The sequence below is a fragment of the Misgurnus anguillicaudatus genome, chromosome 22 (assembly GCF_027580225.2).
Source record: "Misgurnus anguillicaudatus chromosome 22, ASM2758022v2, whole genome shotgun sequence".
NCBI lineage: Eukaryota > Metazoa > Chordata > Actinopteri > Cypriniformes > Cobitidae > Misgurnus > Misgurnus anguillicaudatus.
Window position 1 is genome coordinate 43,659,409 of NC_073358.2, and position 16,338 is coordinate 43,675,746.

The window sequence follows — 16,338 nt, forward strand, 5'->3', positions numbered from 1 at the left end:
TATCACAGCGGGTTGAGGGCAGCAGCTTTGATTTAGTGGCGTTATGGTCGTTGAGTTTGGTGCGTAATGATCTGTTGATGCTGTCATCGCACAATGCCCATCTTTGATTGACAGCAAGGCTCCAGTCTATTTGAAGAGCGGAGCGGGCATTTAATCGGAGTAATGTGTTTTGTCAATGCCAAAACCATTTAGGCGATAAATAGAGGGGTTATTGTCCAACTGCAGAGGTAGTCACCGCTGGCTTGGATGATTTGGGCAGTGGAGGAGCCACTGAAGGATCATTTATCTGTCAGATTGCATTTAAAGAGACGGTGCCAAATATTATCAGTCAATGGCTTCAGCATCTTCAGCTCAGACTTGTTAAATATGGCAGAGAGAGATGCAAAGAAAGTCATGTGGGCTTTCTAAGATATCAATTAGAATTTATTGGGTCATTAAAGGATTTGTATTATTTGTCATTGTTTGAAGAAAAATATAAGAATTTCATATATTAGAAACATAAACGTCAATAAGAAAATTGATAAATTAATTACATTTCAATGAATGCTGAAAGTTGTCTCAAAACTGACAATTTAACAGGTTTTACATGTAACTAAATTGACACATTGCTTTTGGAAAGTCTTTTTTTATTTTTGGCATTTTGTTTGGTGCAAACATGCAAAAGAATAAACACTACATCTGTATTATTGTTTATTTTTTATACTAAATGCACTTTTAATGACTCAATGTACTTTTACTGTACTTTAAAAAAACTGTAGACCACCCACCCCCTGAAAAATCTGAATTTAAAATGTATTACACTGTCAGAAAAATCATTGAAGATATAAACTAAAGAATTTATTTTAGTACCTAAAATATACATATTGGTACAAAAGAGTGCGCATTAGTACCTCAAAGGTAAGTATTGGTACCATATGTATACATATCTGTACCTAAATGGTACATATGGGACATTTTTAAAGGGTACTGTCCCAGTGATAGCTTGGGACCCATTTTAAAACTGTTTTTCAGTTTTTGCTATACAATAAACGTAAATATAAGTTTAAAGGACAAGTATATCGTTGCTAAAAAGCACATTACTTTGTTTATTTAGTGTAATGCAATGTGTTCGTGTGGTTTATGTTTACAAAAACCTGATTATTCTCCACATACTGTACATTATTGTTGTTCCCCTATGGCCCTCCTTTCTGAAACACATCGGTTTGTACAAAACTCATTGTTCTGCGAAAGTGCAGTATGATCCAGTTGGCCAGCTATCCAGTGCGTTGTGATTGGCCGAATACCTCAAGTAAATAGTAAAAATATCAAAACTCTTTGGTTATTTTTGAGGGCGATGCTAATGGTATAATCAGATTTAATGGATTATGCCAAGCTATGCTAAAAGTGGTACCCACCAGACCTGGAGATTGGCTGAATAGATTCCAAAACGGTAAAAATTAAATGTTTTTTTCTGGGAGAGTTGGAAAATGAGAATATTTTCAAAAAAAGTAGTGTCCCATTATAAGTTCCAACTTTACAGATCTTCTATATGCACATCTTTAAGGAAAACATGAAAACTGGTCATATGACTCCTTTAACACGACAAACAATCTTAATTACAGTACAAGCCATATATATTGATGCTACCACAAACAGAGTTGAAGTTGTTGGTTACTGATCATTTCACCGTATTGTGATGTCACCAACAATACTTCGACCTTTATAAGTGAAAGCACTATTGAGCAGTATACATTGCTTTATTGAATATTCCTTTGGGCCTAAAGGGGCAGACCATGTCAAGACTTATCAGTCGTCTTTCTTCTACCAAATGAGAAGCTGTGACAACATGACCACAGGGGCTACAACAAAGAAACGGCAATTTACACTGGTGGACCCCACTTTGTTCAGCAGCCCGAAGCTGTAAAAGAGGAGTTTGACTGATTTGAAAGGATTGTTTTGGGAGAACAAGTGCATTACCGTGTTCACATTTAAAATGTACAGTAGCATTGTGGCAGGAAGAACGGTGGAGAGATGAAAAGGTGGAGAGAGAAGAGAGGACAGTAATTATAACTGCACTTCACCTGTACTTCAAAGCTTTTACTGCTGTCAGCATGAAGTAAATCCACTGGCCTGGAGGCTAGTGTATCTAAATTACATTTCTTGTAATTGTCCCTCAGATCACTGAATCCTGCAGTCTTTACTGTATGCTTTTGATGTGCATTCCTCTTTTTTTCGGATGCGATAGATGGTTTATTTCATGCTAGTTTTTGTCTGTAGCCTATATTCACCCTGCAGTTCTCATTTCTGATTTTAATTGCAGGAGCCATGACTTATCTGTCTGCATGACAATTAGGAATTAAGTGGAATATTTATTTAATAGTTGTTGTCGCTATTGATGAAATTGGGTAATATATTCAAAAGTTAGATTGTGCTTCAAGCTTTTGAGTGTTTGCTTCATTTAGTGTGCTTTTGGTTGAAGCATCGCTTTTGGTTTTACATGGGGATCTGGGGTAAAGCAATTTCCCTGTTACTTTGCAGGTTTCTTTTAAATATAAAAGCGCTTGAAGCATTTACTTGCGTTCTAGGCGGAAAAACAAGTCAGTGGCAAGTCAGTTCCTGGACACAAACTTAAAGTCAAATTTACTTCTCAGAGGCACAGAACCGTTTCTGAAACTGACGTTCTCCCCAAACTGAAATTAAACAGTGTTTTGCGTTTTCACTGTCTGTGTCATATTGTTTGCACATGTGATTTCAGGGAGCAAGGTAATGTGCACGTGACGACAAGAGGTGACGCGCTGCGCAATCGGGTTACCCCTCCCACTTCTGAATGTTTTACTGAGATTTCTAATCCCGTCCGAATTGACCATTAATATTACAGACGTCCTGTAGTAAAATTACATTATGCCATCTACCTCCGTAAAACTAATCCCATCCGAATAGGGCTTTTTATCGTAAACCGCGTCGAAGCATCTGCAGCGGGCTCGTATTTTGACATCATGCATGATGCACATAAAAACATTTGACATGACGAGCCACACACGTGATGTGCTAAATATATGAATTAACACATGTGCGTAGGGTCACCGTTATCACAGATTCACGATTCTAATGTTTACATGGCGACGACAAAGCGTTGTTAGCGAAAACTTGCACTTTGCATTTTCAGGACCCGAAAACGCTATCGTTGTGTAAACCACAGAGACATTTCCGTTTATGGTTGAAATCGTTGTCGTGTGAACAGCTCCTGAATTTCTCTGGAATGAATAAATGTAGCTGTACCAGTTTTGTTTAAGACTTTCTCTCTTCCCATATGGCAAAAAATATATTTCATAATTTTTTTTAAATATACAAAAAATGGCCAAAAATATATCTGCTATATATTTTGGATTGTTTACAAAAATATATTTTTGGCCTTTTTTTGTAAATTTGAAAGCATTCAAAAATATAAGTAGCCCTCCATTTATTTCATTCCAAGGAAAATATTCACGTCACATTGGAAGAAAAACTTTGTTTATGTTACGAACCTGTAAACATAACAGTTTTAAAAAAATTTAAATTAAATACATTTTCAACTTCAAAAATATACTTTGTAAAATTAACTTTTATTTAGTATATATTTAAAATATATTTTGGCAAAGAATACATTTTTGTTATATGGGATGTACAATTAGAAATGTATTTGCTTGCCCTTGATTCAGAAATATATGTTGGTATATGAAGGTTAAAACTAAATATATTTCCAAATTCAAAAATATATTTAATTAAGCATTACTTTATACAAAATGTATTTAGCATATATTTAAAATATATTTTTTGCCAGAGAGATGTATTTTTTGTGGTATGGTTTGGACCTTTAAATATAGACTAGCAGACTTTACTTTCCATCATCTGAGTGTTTCATCCCAACATTCTGGACTCTTGGACTTCTTACAGAAATGCAAAAGGTAAACAAAAGCTGCTGTAAAATTAATTTGTGTTAAAGTATCTATTCATTTAGAGGTTTGAGGTGACCTTTGGTTTGTAAAGCTATTTGGTCCAAACAACCAAATGCATTTACACTTTGGCTTACTTAAGTTGCATCTCAAGGTTTTAGTGGTCAGATTGCGATCTATCTCATAGGCATCTTGGAGTCCATTTACACTTCATCTTGACTTGCTCCCTCCACCAAATAAGCTGATGAGGGATTATATGGAGTTAAACAGACACAGCCTCTCTAGCTATTTTTCTCTTTCTCTCTCGTCCTTACCTTTTACTCTCACTAATAAGAGATAGCCAATTAAAGCCTCTTAGAGCCACGGTCTGATCAATACACTCTCAGGATCTTCCTAAAGAGAGAGAGAGAGAGAGAGAGAGAGAGAGAGAGAGAGAGAGAGAAATAGAGAGAAATAGAGAGAGAGAAAGAGAGGCTTGTATTTATGATCCCATTCCCTCTTGGGTCCCCGGAGAGAGACGAGCTATTGAAAGATTCGTATTGACTTTCCACGCCAGGCTTTCATCTTGTTTTATTGCGTTGTGGTGCGGTGTAGTTTGGCTGCGGGTGATGAGAGGGTGGAGGGGAATGGATAGGGTGTCAGGCTGAAAGAGGAGGCTGGGATCTCTTGGGGTCTGCCACTGCAGGGAGCTCCATTACGGAGAGAGGGAGACGGCCACAAGAGGGGGGCAATTTTAGCACCGCTGTGTAACCTCAAAACAGCAGGATGCCAGCCACCCACTCTCTTGATGCTAGATCTGTGTGTGTGTGCAAAATGTGTATTGGATTATCAAATGACTTTAAATGTGTGGATTTGAGCAAAGATTAGAAATAAACTCTGCACCACAGAGGTCTATATAATGAAGAAAGTGATTACAGACCTTTTCATGTTTAGAAGTTTGCTCATGTGCGTACAGTACAGTTTAGCTTTTTTATGTCAATATGTCAAATGCATAATGCTGAATTTGTACGATGTGAATTGGACAATACTATTATCAGAAAAAAAGGAATAATGAAGCCCCGCCACCAAACCCAACAATGTGTGGTAGATAGTACCAAATAGTAAAATATACAGTACAGTGCAAAAGTTTTAGGCCACTATGCCAATTTGATTTGTTGTTTTTGCAACGTTATAGTGATCATATATAATTGTTTCTCAGTCTCTTTATTAGAATACAGAAAATACAGGAAATGTGTATGTAATATTAAAAACAGTATAAAAGTATAAGCTGAAGTGTGTCAGGTATTTAGGGTAAACTCCCCTACCACTTGAGCAATAGCAGAAAACTGCAGGATGTCTTAAACCTAAATAAAATTAAATTTTAATTTCTAATTTGAAAGAAATTAGTCTTTACCTCATTCTGCTCAAAAACGCTCAAGATGTGTTTAGTGCCAAGAGAGGTCACACAAAACACAGATGATGCCTAAAGAAGAAATTTACTCCTGAATTTTTTTTTACATATTTTCTGTTTATATAGATTGAAGAATGAATATGGGATGGATGGACATTAAAACTTCTAAAACAACAAGTCTGGTGGTGGTGGCCTAAGACTTTTGCACAATACTGTATATATTTTAGTACTATTTGGTACTATCTACCACATAATGTAATGTTATGTTACACATACTGTAAATACTGCAGTACGAAGTTAAAACAACTTAGTCAAAACTAACAATTTTAAGTTTTGGCTGGTAAAAAGTTGACATAACTGATAAAATCAAGTTGAAATTGACTTAAAAATATATGTTGATTTGACAAAAATGTGGCATATTTTTCACATGTGTGCAACAAATGCAACAGTGACTACGTTTACATGCTGTAAATATTCGGGTTATGGTCAGGTTAAGGTCGGGTTTCGGGTTTCTGAAACATTCGGAATAACCCGTTTACATGCGTGAGCAGAGAGAGTTACCCCTGTATACATGGAATTGGCAATATCCTGATGAAAACTGTGATTAAAAGGTAAATGCGGTGATTTTGCGTGGCTCACTAGTGCGCTATGCGGTTTTACCGCCTTCAATTACTAAAATAAAAGTATTATTTAAATACAAAACAAGCTGCACTGATGTAGAAGCAGGGTAGGCTAAGTTACACGTCTTTACTTTTTTGAGAAAAAGATTAACAAGCTATACTAGCCTTCAGCTAAATATATTTTTGAAAAAAAAAATGAATTGAAGAACAATTTTCTAACAAGAAGCTTTTTAGGTGCAAATTTACAGAGCATCGGTAAATAGAGAACACAACCGTGTCTTAAAGAAATTAAAATTAGACAGTATTTATGCACCTATAAATGTACAAAACGAATGCAATAGCTTACAGAAGGCAATGAATATTTATTTATGGCATTTTCAATAATATATTAGTAGATAAATTAACATTTATAAAGTATGAAAACGAATAAATCATTATTTTGGCTAAATTAAGCTGGATGGATAATTTTTATAATTGTCATCCTTTCAGAACAAGCTTATATGCTATCTCTATAATAACTTACATTATATCCTGAGTGTTAATTGGCCGAAAATATAAATACATGCAAGTAAAAAAGTACAGAACAAAAATGTTTACCTCACGCGGATAGAACGAAAAGCCGTTAATTAAGCGGACTGAGAATGTGCAGAAACAGTCGAGTCGGCAGATGATCACCAATGTTTATAATGTTTCACGCAGGTACTGTTGATGATAAACTTTCATATCTAATGTCAGTTATAAGTATTCAGTCAGTTAATAATAAAGCCACCGGCGTTATTGCAACATCCTTATTCACGGAGCGGACGCTGTATACAAAGAAAAAAACTAAGGTTTTTGTTTTAAGTGGTTTTAATGCTGGTAAGCAATCAGTTATACTATGCCGCTTTGTATTTGTGTTGATCAGTTAAATTAAAGTAATTTTAATCTTAGAAACTGCATCAAGATGCAGACGACGCTACAGTTATTCTGTCATCTTTAAATTTTTCACACATTCATTGTTAACGAAATATGAATAGCATAGTATTACATTTTGAATTCAAATTCACACAAAAAAAACAAGTTACTCTCATAACTACTGACAATCTATTTGGCCTTTATTATACATGTATGCTTTGAAAAACAAGAATAGCTATATATTAATTTAACGTGAAAAACGCGGTTGTTGCAATTGGTTTCCTCCTCACTCTAAAAGTGTGGCGCATCTCTCTCGCCATGCTTACCTCTACTCCCTGCGGCTGCGGGTTTTTTGGCGCATACAAGAAGTTCCTCTACTCAAAAGACCAAGATTCCTTGCGAATAGAACATGCGCAGTACACAAATCAATGTTCCTTTTGATGGGAATATCCCGATGCGCGTTTACATGACCAAAATTTCAGGTTAGAAAAGAGGTAACCCAGGGGTAATATTCGGGATTTTAAAAACAGGAATATGAGCATATTCGGGTTTTTGCCGGTGTTTACATGGACGTGCGCGACCGGGTTATTGCTAATATTCCGGATTTGAACGGGTTATGGGCTGCATGTAAACGCAGTCACTGTAAAAAATTGCTGTAATTATGCAGCTGGTTGCCAGTAACTTACTGTAGAATATACAGCAAAATGTTTCATGTTCATTTAACTTTAAACAAACTGTTTGCAGTAAATAACAAATGTAAAATCTACAGTAAGTTACTGGCAGCTAGTTGCCAGTAATACCGAGTAATACTGTAATTTCTACAGAAATGTTTTACAGTGATTCATACAAAGACACCTTGTAAAATAGTTACGAATTGTCATAAGAATCAAAAAATTATTGAGCAGGATCCTACCTGTAGGTTTACTTTAAAAAAAAGCCAATTTAAGAATAAAATAGAAGTAAAGGCTAGCCTATTTTATAACAAAATTAAAAATAGCCTTTACATTTAATCAAATTTTATTGAACAATCAAAGGTAAAATTGCTCAATTAAAATAAAGAGAACGGTAAACAAATCATAATGGCTTTTTTAAGACATATTGCACTTAGAGAGGCTTAAAGAATGATTAGACAGATAAAGGTCCCGTAGCAGTCGTCTGCAGAACACAGAAACCTCTGGTGTGAAATGTGCACAGTCTGATCAATATTCCTGTCAGGCTGCATTAATCTCCATATAGAATGTCACCTTAATGCCAGAGATACACAGTGCTTTCTGCTAGTGGGACGCTTGTTAAAAGTATGGATCAGAGCCAGTGTTTAGCTGATGGTTTGCCAGCATTGCCAATGTCAGGCCAATTTCGAGACAGCTTTGACTGTTCTTGCTTGAACTAAATTGAAAAATGGAACTTGAATCAGAAGTATTCACTGTTTCTCATGGTTTGTGTCTTCCCATAGGAATGAAAAATTGCAAGCGAGATCGCTTTAAGATTTCAATCGTTTAACTAGACAATGATAAGATTATATTGGGCACAGTTGGAGACTTCTGGTTAAGTCTCCTGTAGCTGAAATGTTAGAGCTTTAAATGAGCACCACAAAAGGTTGTGGGTTCGATTCACTTATAAAATTGTATATCTGAATGCACTACAAGTCATTTTGGATAAAAGTGCATGCCAAATGAATACATTTAACCCTTGTGCATTGTTCAAATTTCCTACCTTTCGTGTTGTGGATGAAAACATCCACTAAATTCAACGGCTATAAAAATGTATCAGATGAATATTTTTTCCAAATTTTTTTACATAAATCTGTTAATCAACCTCAGTACTGATCAAAACTTCCAAATCTTCATAAAAATTTAATGATTTTAACTCTTTAATTGCCAAGTTTATAAGTGGTGTCACTGATTTGGGGAAAAAACACACACAAAATGACCAATTTTCAATATAAAAAGTGATTGTAAACTGGATTTTTTTAAACCTTTTTTACAGTCTTTGGTATGCCAAAGATTGGTAAAAACATTGGCTTTGAAGCATTTTTAGTTTTTGTGTAGAATCAGTTTAAATTTTTTTCTCCCTCATTTATTGTTAGTGTCTGTTTTTGCCCCATTGACTCCATTATAATCACATTTTTTGATTGCAGAGCTATGACACCTGTTTATCATGCATTTTTGAATGTTGGTGTTTTTTCCTTTTGCTAAGAGGTCAAATTAGTCATTTTTACTGTTGATCACCATGTGGCACTATTAACCCTTTAGTAGCCCTGTGCAAAAACAAAGCTTAATTTCTGGCTTGTACATTGTGTTTTATGGAGTATAACTCCATAATAAAAGTATATTTGTGTGTGTGTGTGTGTGTGTGTGCGTGCATATTTGTGTGTGAAGAGGGGAACATGCAATTGATGCAAAGAACAAACATGTCAGCACTTGCATCTGTTGTGGTGGACACACTTGCAGAGAGCACCAAGTGTTATGCTGCAAGTCCTGCTGGAAATACTGAACACACACACCTGCACACATACACACTAAAAGTTAGTTTGATTGTTTAGTTCTCCATCCATCCTCTACTCTTGCTTCATTGTTCAATTTACTTGAAGTTGTTTTTGTGTTCATAATAAATGATGTTCATAAATCCGATGCAGAGAAGATTTTTACAGAAAATCTTTTTTGCATGCACGCACACACACACGCACACGCACACGCACACACACACACACACGCACACGCACACACACGCGCACACACACGCGCACACACAATAATATGCTTTTATTATGGAGTTATTCTCCATATAACTCAATGTACAAGTCAGAAATTAAGCTTTGTTTTTGCACAGGGCTACTAAAGGGTTAATAGTGCCACATGGCGATAAACTGTAAAAGTTACAAATTTGACCTCTTAGCAAAAGGAAAAAACACCAACATTCAAAAATGCATGATAAAAAGGTGTCATAGCTCTTCAATCAAAAAATGTGGTTATAATGGAAGTCAATGGGGCAAAAACAGCCACTAACAATAAATGAGGGAGAAAAAAATGAAAACTGATGCTACACAAAAACTAAAAATGTTTCAAAGCCAATGTTTTTACCAATCTTAGACATGTCCAAGACTGTGAAAAAGGTAAACAAAAATCCAGTTTACAATCACTTTTTATTAGGGCTGCACGATAAATCGCATGCGATACCACGCGCATCACGTCAGTAATGCCGGTTCCTTGATTAGTATTAAATCGCCATCAGCTGTTTTCAGATGGCGCGATATTAACTGCACAGAGCCGCAGTTCACCGACAAGCCGGGCCCTATCGCATACACATCGCAGGCAATACGTCCACGATAATTAATTCGAAATTGCCCCGATTGTCAGGGAACCACGGCTCCGCGCAGTTAAAGCTGCTCCATCGGAAAACAGCTGATGGCGATTTAATACTAATCAAGGAACCGGCATTACTGACGAGATGCGCGTGACAAACGCATGCGATTTATCGTGCAGCCCTACTTTTTATATTGAAAATCTGTCATTTTGTGTGTGTTTTTTCCCTAAATCAGTGACACACTTTATAAACTTGGCAATTAAAGGGTTAAAATCATGTAATTTTTGTGAAGATTTGGTAGTTTTGATCAGTACTGAGCTTGATTAACAGATTTATGAAAAAAAAATTGGAAAAAATATTAATCTGATACATTTTACAGCCGTTGAATTTAGTGGATGTTTTCATCCACTAACAACATGAAAGGGTAGTAAATTTGCCCACGGTAAATCGTTGAGTTTTTAAAAAAATTTAAACTATTTTCTTAAAATATATGTAAATATAAGATTTGTCACCAAAAATCATTCAATTTGATAAAACAGAGAAAAAGTTGTGGCCAAATTAAGAGTAAAAAAACCCTCTAGTGGATGAAAACATCCCCAACAACACATAAGGGTTAAATGTAAGTATCTTGCATGCCAGATTTGTCTCCCAAGAAAAGCCCCTGTGATCCCAGATACAGTATGATGTCTCAGGTTTCTGAGGAAAATATTTCAGTAATGTCTCAAACTGTACTTCAAAACTTACAGGCTTATTGTAACACATTTGAAAAATGATATTAAGGCAGACTTTCAAACATCCCCTTTGAGGACAGTAGATTTGGACAGTAAAATTTGTGCTGAGAGATACAATTTATTAACTCGATCCAGCCTAATGAACTTTCTGTACTGTAACTTTAATGTGCATTTTAATACAGGTCTTAAAGAAGAAACAAAGACCTTAATAATTCTACATACAGTATGAAAGGTGATTAAAAATGGGAAAGTGTCGGACGGCGTGTTATAATATTTTAAAGAGTACGACCAGAGGGTGTTTTAACATGGGGCCATTAATATAACCAATTAGAAATTAGCTACTGGATGAATTAATGACCACCACCTCCAGAAAGTAAAACTAGATGGGAAAAAGACAATAAACAAACCTCCTGTAAAGCTGCAGTCTGTAACTTATATACAGAGATATACAGTACCACTTCTAGGATGTATAATGTGTATTATGACAGATCCGCTCTGATGTGATGATCACAGACATCAGATTCATCCATACAGAGTACCGGGGTGAAGTACAACTCAAGTACACAAACTAACCGAAATTTACTCCTTTGGCAATATTTTTGCCCGCTTGCATTGTTTTATAGTGCTTTATTCAAGAGTCAAAAGTTAACTTTATATACTATTGCTTTGTATAAGAAGTGCACTGTATGTTTATAAGATAATCTTATAAACATATTAGCAAATCAGGTAAACAGGCTTCAGACCGCAGCTGCAAGAGTGCTTGATCTAAGAAGTATGACCACATAAGCCCAATTTTACATTTTAAAATATTGCTAATCACCTATAAAGCCTTTAATGGCCTAGCACCTTTATATCTTAGAGAATTACTATCAGAATACGACCCATCACGTACACTACAGTCACAAAAATTCTGGTCACTTAACTATCCCTGGAATATCAAAAATTTCTCCTTTTCCTACTTTGCCCCTAAGCTCTGGAATGATTTACCAAAGAAACAGTCGATCAATTTGAGTCTAAACTAAAGACATTTTTCTTTAACAAAGCATTCACATAATTTGTCTAGTAAATTTACTTATCCCGCAATAGTTAGCTTGTCTGGAAAAAAGCATTCACATAATTCATCTGGGTAATATACTTATGCCGCAATAGTTAGCCTGTCTGGAACCGAGCGGATATTAAACCACAATACTATATGACACTTTCATTACATGTGAATGGCTACTCTATCTATCTCACATTTGAATTATAACGATGTAAAATTAAACACACACTATGTTTATGAGAGTTCACAAAATAGTCTATGTACTTGCTTATGTTTAGAGGAGAGTTGTACAATTCTAAACTACTTACATTTGCAGATGATAAATATAGGGATAATGGATTAAAGCAAAACATTTGCTGTATACTGTAATTCAGTTATAAAATAAGGTAGATAAGACATTCAGATAAAACTGTCATCTTGCAATTGTTTTATAGTTATTTGCCTATGCTCACTATAATGTTAATATTCCATTCTCCCATGTGCCTTAAAGGTAGGGTATCACATTTTTGAAAAATGCTAACGGTAGCCGACTAGCAATGAAATCACGATCCCACCCTCCATTCAAATCGGCATTCAAAGTCACGCCTCTTTCAAAACACATGAACACGCACAGATCAGACGGTCACATCTCATGTCTCATTCACCAGTGAGAAAACATTGCAGTACAAAGTGAATAACATTACCAAATTAACCAACATAAACGACTGGTTTACATCAGAATTAGTTAAAGGACAATTTCGGTATTTTACACTTAAAGCCCTGATTTCAGATTGTTTATGATGAAATAGAACGGTTTTGATTGAAATTTGGACATTATGATGCTGGCCCGAGAATTTTCGGCTGTTTCTTGTATCACCTCCCACCTCTATAATGGGTTTATAGGTGCACAGGAACAATCCTTTCTAAAATGCATTAAACTTTCATTTACAAAGACGTGAAACTCACCGAGTGGTCAGGGGTGTTCACTGATATGCTCACACAAAAATGTGTTTCCTGTAAAGCAGAATTAATAAAGCGGACTTTGACTGTGCTTTTAAATATGCACAAATCCTTATTAATAAGGTAAACACATCAATGTTTTGGCCCTGCTTGTTGACATTTTCTGAAGCGCTAGCTTATAATTATCAGTCCAACAGGTCTTGCAGTAACATGGTGTAAATAATTTACGGTAATCAATCAATACTGTTATTAATTTTGATGCTGATGAAGGGATACGAGTGAGCAGGCTTATTCTTTGAGTGACACTGAATATTTTCACAAGAAACAGTTCCAGCTGGATATTTCTACAAATTAAATGCAAAAGACCATAATGCAGGCAGAATAAAAATAACATTTTTACTTTCAAACGTATCATTTTTTTCTGTTCCAGCAGAAGGCACAACAGAGCACAGCGTTTATCTACACAATACAAAAATGACTGGATATGCTTTTAAGATGGATAACCTTTTAGTAAGGCCTAATTTATTTATTCTTAATATAGTCTCCTTTACAAAACCCTGGAAATGAAAACCCCTCTCTCTGTAGGATGTATTAAAGACAACATGGTAATAGATTTGGTTTCTAAAGAGTTTGATGGCATGTCTCTGGAAATGCAGTGTGTGCCTTTTCTGGTGCTTTGTGATATGGTCTTGATGTCACGACTTCAAAAGAGCTCCTCAAAAGTTTTATACAAAGGTCATGACTATTGAATTTCTGTTTATTCGTTTTTTGCAATATGGCACTGAACTCTCTTGCCGTCCAGTCAAAACCTAGAATAGCTGTATATCAGAACTAGAAATAAATTATTAATTCCCTAAGCTCCTCTGTACTACAGTTTAATGTATTTTCTGCGTTTTCATTAATGCTAAAAGTGATGCATGTGTTTAGCACAGGCATAATCTGCATGGAGCTCTTAGTACACATCCAACTACAGACCACGTCTTTGATTAATAGATGCATCGTCTACACGGTTGTTATAAACTAGTTAGTGGCTTCAGTTTCATTTGCACCCAGCCAGCTGATCCATGGCTAATGTGCAGCAGTCCAGTGGCATGTATCACTGGAGGCAAGGAAAAGATGTTTGCAGGAGACTTATTTGAGTTTAAAAGTGACAGCATGGCGAGAAAGATAAAGAGTTTGGGAATAAACTTAGCCCTATCATTAGGCAAAAAAGTTTTACTTGGAATTTAAAAGTAGTGTATACACAGAAAGTTTAAAGGAAAAGTTGAAAGCTTTCTCGTTATATACATACCCACGTGTCGATTCAAATCCGTATGCTTTTTTCTTCCCCAACGCAAAGGCACCGTTTGAAAATGAACAAAGCATTCACCTGAAAAATCAAAGACATGGTGATGAAAAACAGATGGAGGATGAATACTAAAGAAAGAAGCTGCATGTTATGAGCATTGCACAAGCACTGATATTAAACATCTTTGGCAGTAACATTAATTGTAATTTTGATGTATTAGATTAAATATTAATTTTAATCTCTGCTTGGAAAACATAAAAAGACTTAAAAGTAGAATAGTTAGGGTTTTGATGGAATTGTCCTTTTGATACTATCACGTTTTGTTGCCTCTCACTGGATTTAAATTATATCTTCACTAGTAATTTCAGCTTTCAGCTTAGACCGGACTTGTGTGACTGCTAAAGGCTGGGCCACACAAAAAAAATTTAAATCTTAGATTTTCAAAATGCAGGGATTACAAAGATGAGAAAAAACTATGATTTAACGAGTTTTTCTCCTTATGTGATCATGGCGGCTGACCAACACCTACAGATTTTCCCTTCAAAAACAATACCTCACAAACAAGTCTCTTGCAGTCAAACGTGATCTCCCAGCATGGCCGTAGCCATCTTTTTAATATAAAAAATATGATTTAAAATAAAAAATAAGAAGTTCTTTGATTGACTAATTAGTAATTAAAAACGACTTACATTGGCATTCGCCTATATAATTAAATTTGAAGAGTTTACTATATAGTTTAGCGTAAAATGACTGAGATTGACTCAAGCAGCTGTGAGAGGCTGTGCAGCATTCACAGTGTTGCCAGATCCCATTGTAAAAAATCCTCTTTAGACATAGTGTTTAGCAATTAATGTGACACTTTGGGAAATGTGCAGGTTAGTGTTAGCAATTTATTTCTAAAAGACAAAGTCTAAACTTATTTATTTTCTTTATGGCTTATTCATCATTCAGCATGGGCAGGTTTTTTACTACATTCAGTAAGACACACACGCAATAATCATGTAAGAAATGCTTTCAACAATAAAAATCATCGAAAAATAACACAAGTACAAAGATTTAGAACAATTGAAATATGCCAAATACGTAAACATTGGCCATGTAAGCTTTTAACAAAATCATGCTGAAAACATTCATAAGAGCACTTAACAAAGTTTATATAGACTAATATTGTTTATTAAAATGATAAATATCATGATGTAATAAGCATTGTTGCATGAAAATAAATAAATTATCCAAACAGAAGTATAAAGTATATTGTGATCTAATAATAGGGGACATAAAGTCCATCCCCAAAAATAGTGTTTCCAAAGTGTTAAACAGCAAAAAGGTTTTGAAAAAGTTATGCACTACAAATGAAGAGTTTAGTTGCAAAACGAGATAAATCCATTTTTTAACATTTTTGTCAAAACATGTTTATTATAATGTTATCATATTATTATTTTGTTTTATGGTGCTAATTAGCTGTATTTTTTAAGTTATGAAGGTTTAAATCAAAACAAACCAACTGCAGTTGCATTGAAATTAATTGGAATGCACAACCAAAAAACGAGATTTCTGAACAATTAAAAAAACGGTGGTTATCTCGTTTTGCAACGAAACTCTTCAAATATACTAATGAAAAGTATATAGTTCTACCCATACATATCTATGGTTCTACCGGTACTTGAGTAAAACTTCAATGCACCTGAAAATTATACAATACTTAAACATTCCTCATTTTACCCCGCTGAGGCGGTGCGGGTGCACACACGTCCGCTTTAGCTCACCAACCGGCAAACACGCACACACATCCACGTTATTCTCCATCCCCAGACAATAATCCACGCTACACATAGGCAAAGAACACCACACATTAGTGATTGGAATTTGGCGATTTCGAAGCACGCTTCATGAGGCATCGAAACATTTACGAATCTTTTGTTTCGAATCATCGGTTCGGATCTTGTTTCAAACTGGCCAAAGTCACGTCATTTTAGCAAACGAGGCTTCATTGCGTCATAACTGTTTCGAAAATCCGACGATTCACCACTAACATTAGGAGGGAGTTGATCAGAAATGACCAGTGTAGGTGAACTCTGGTCAGTTTTATCATAAAAGTTCATAAAACATTCATCCGTCTGACTAATAACACTACCATTGTGTCTACTTTTTCTTTATAGACAGATTTAATTACAAAAAATGTGCATAATTAAAACGATAGCTAGTTTAATGATTTGTTTG

At 35.2% G+C, this 16,338-nt stretch overlaps 1 long non-coding RNA gene across 3 annotated transcripts in view; it reads right to left on the bottom strand.

Annotated features, from left to right (window-relative positions):
* Positions 1–16,338, bottom strand: part of LOC129439791 (uncharacterized) — a 61,898-nt gene that overhangs the window by 45,115 nt on the left and 445 nt on the right. For all 3 annotated transcript variants that reach the window (XR_008642926.2, XR_008642927.2, XR_008642925.2), the window contains exon 2: positions 14,122–14,199. This is a non-coding gene — a long non-coding RNA (uncharacterized lncRNA). The remainder of the gene's footprint in view (positions 1–14,121; positions 14,200–16,338) is intronic.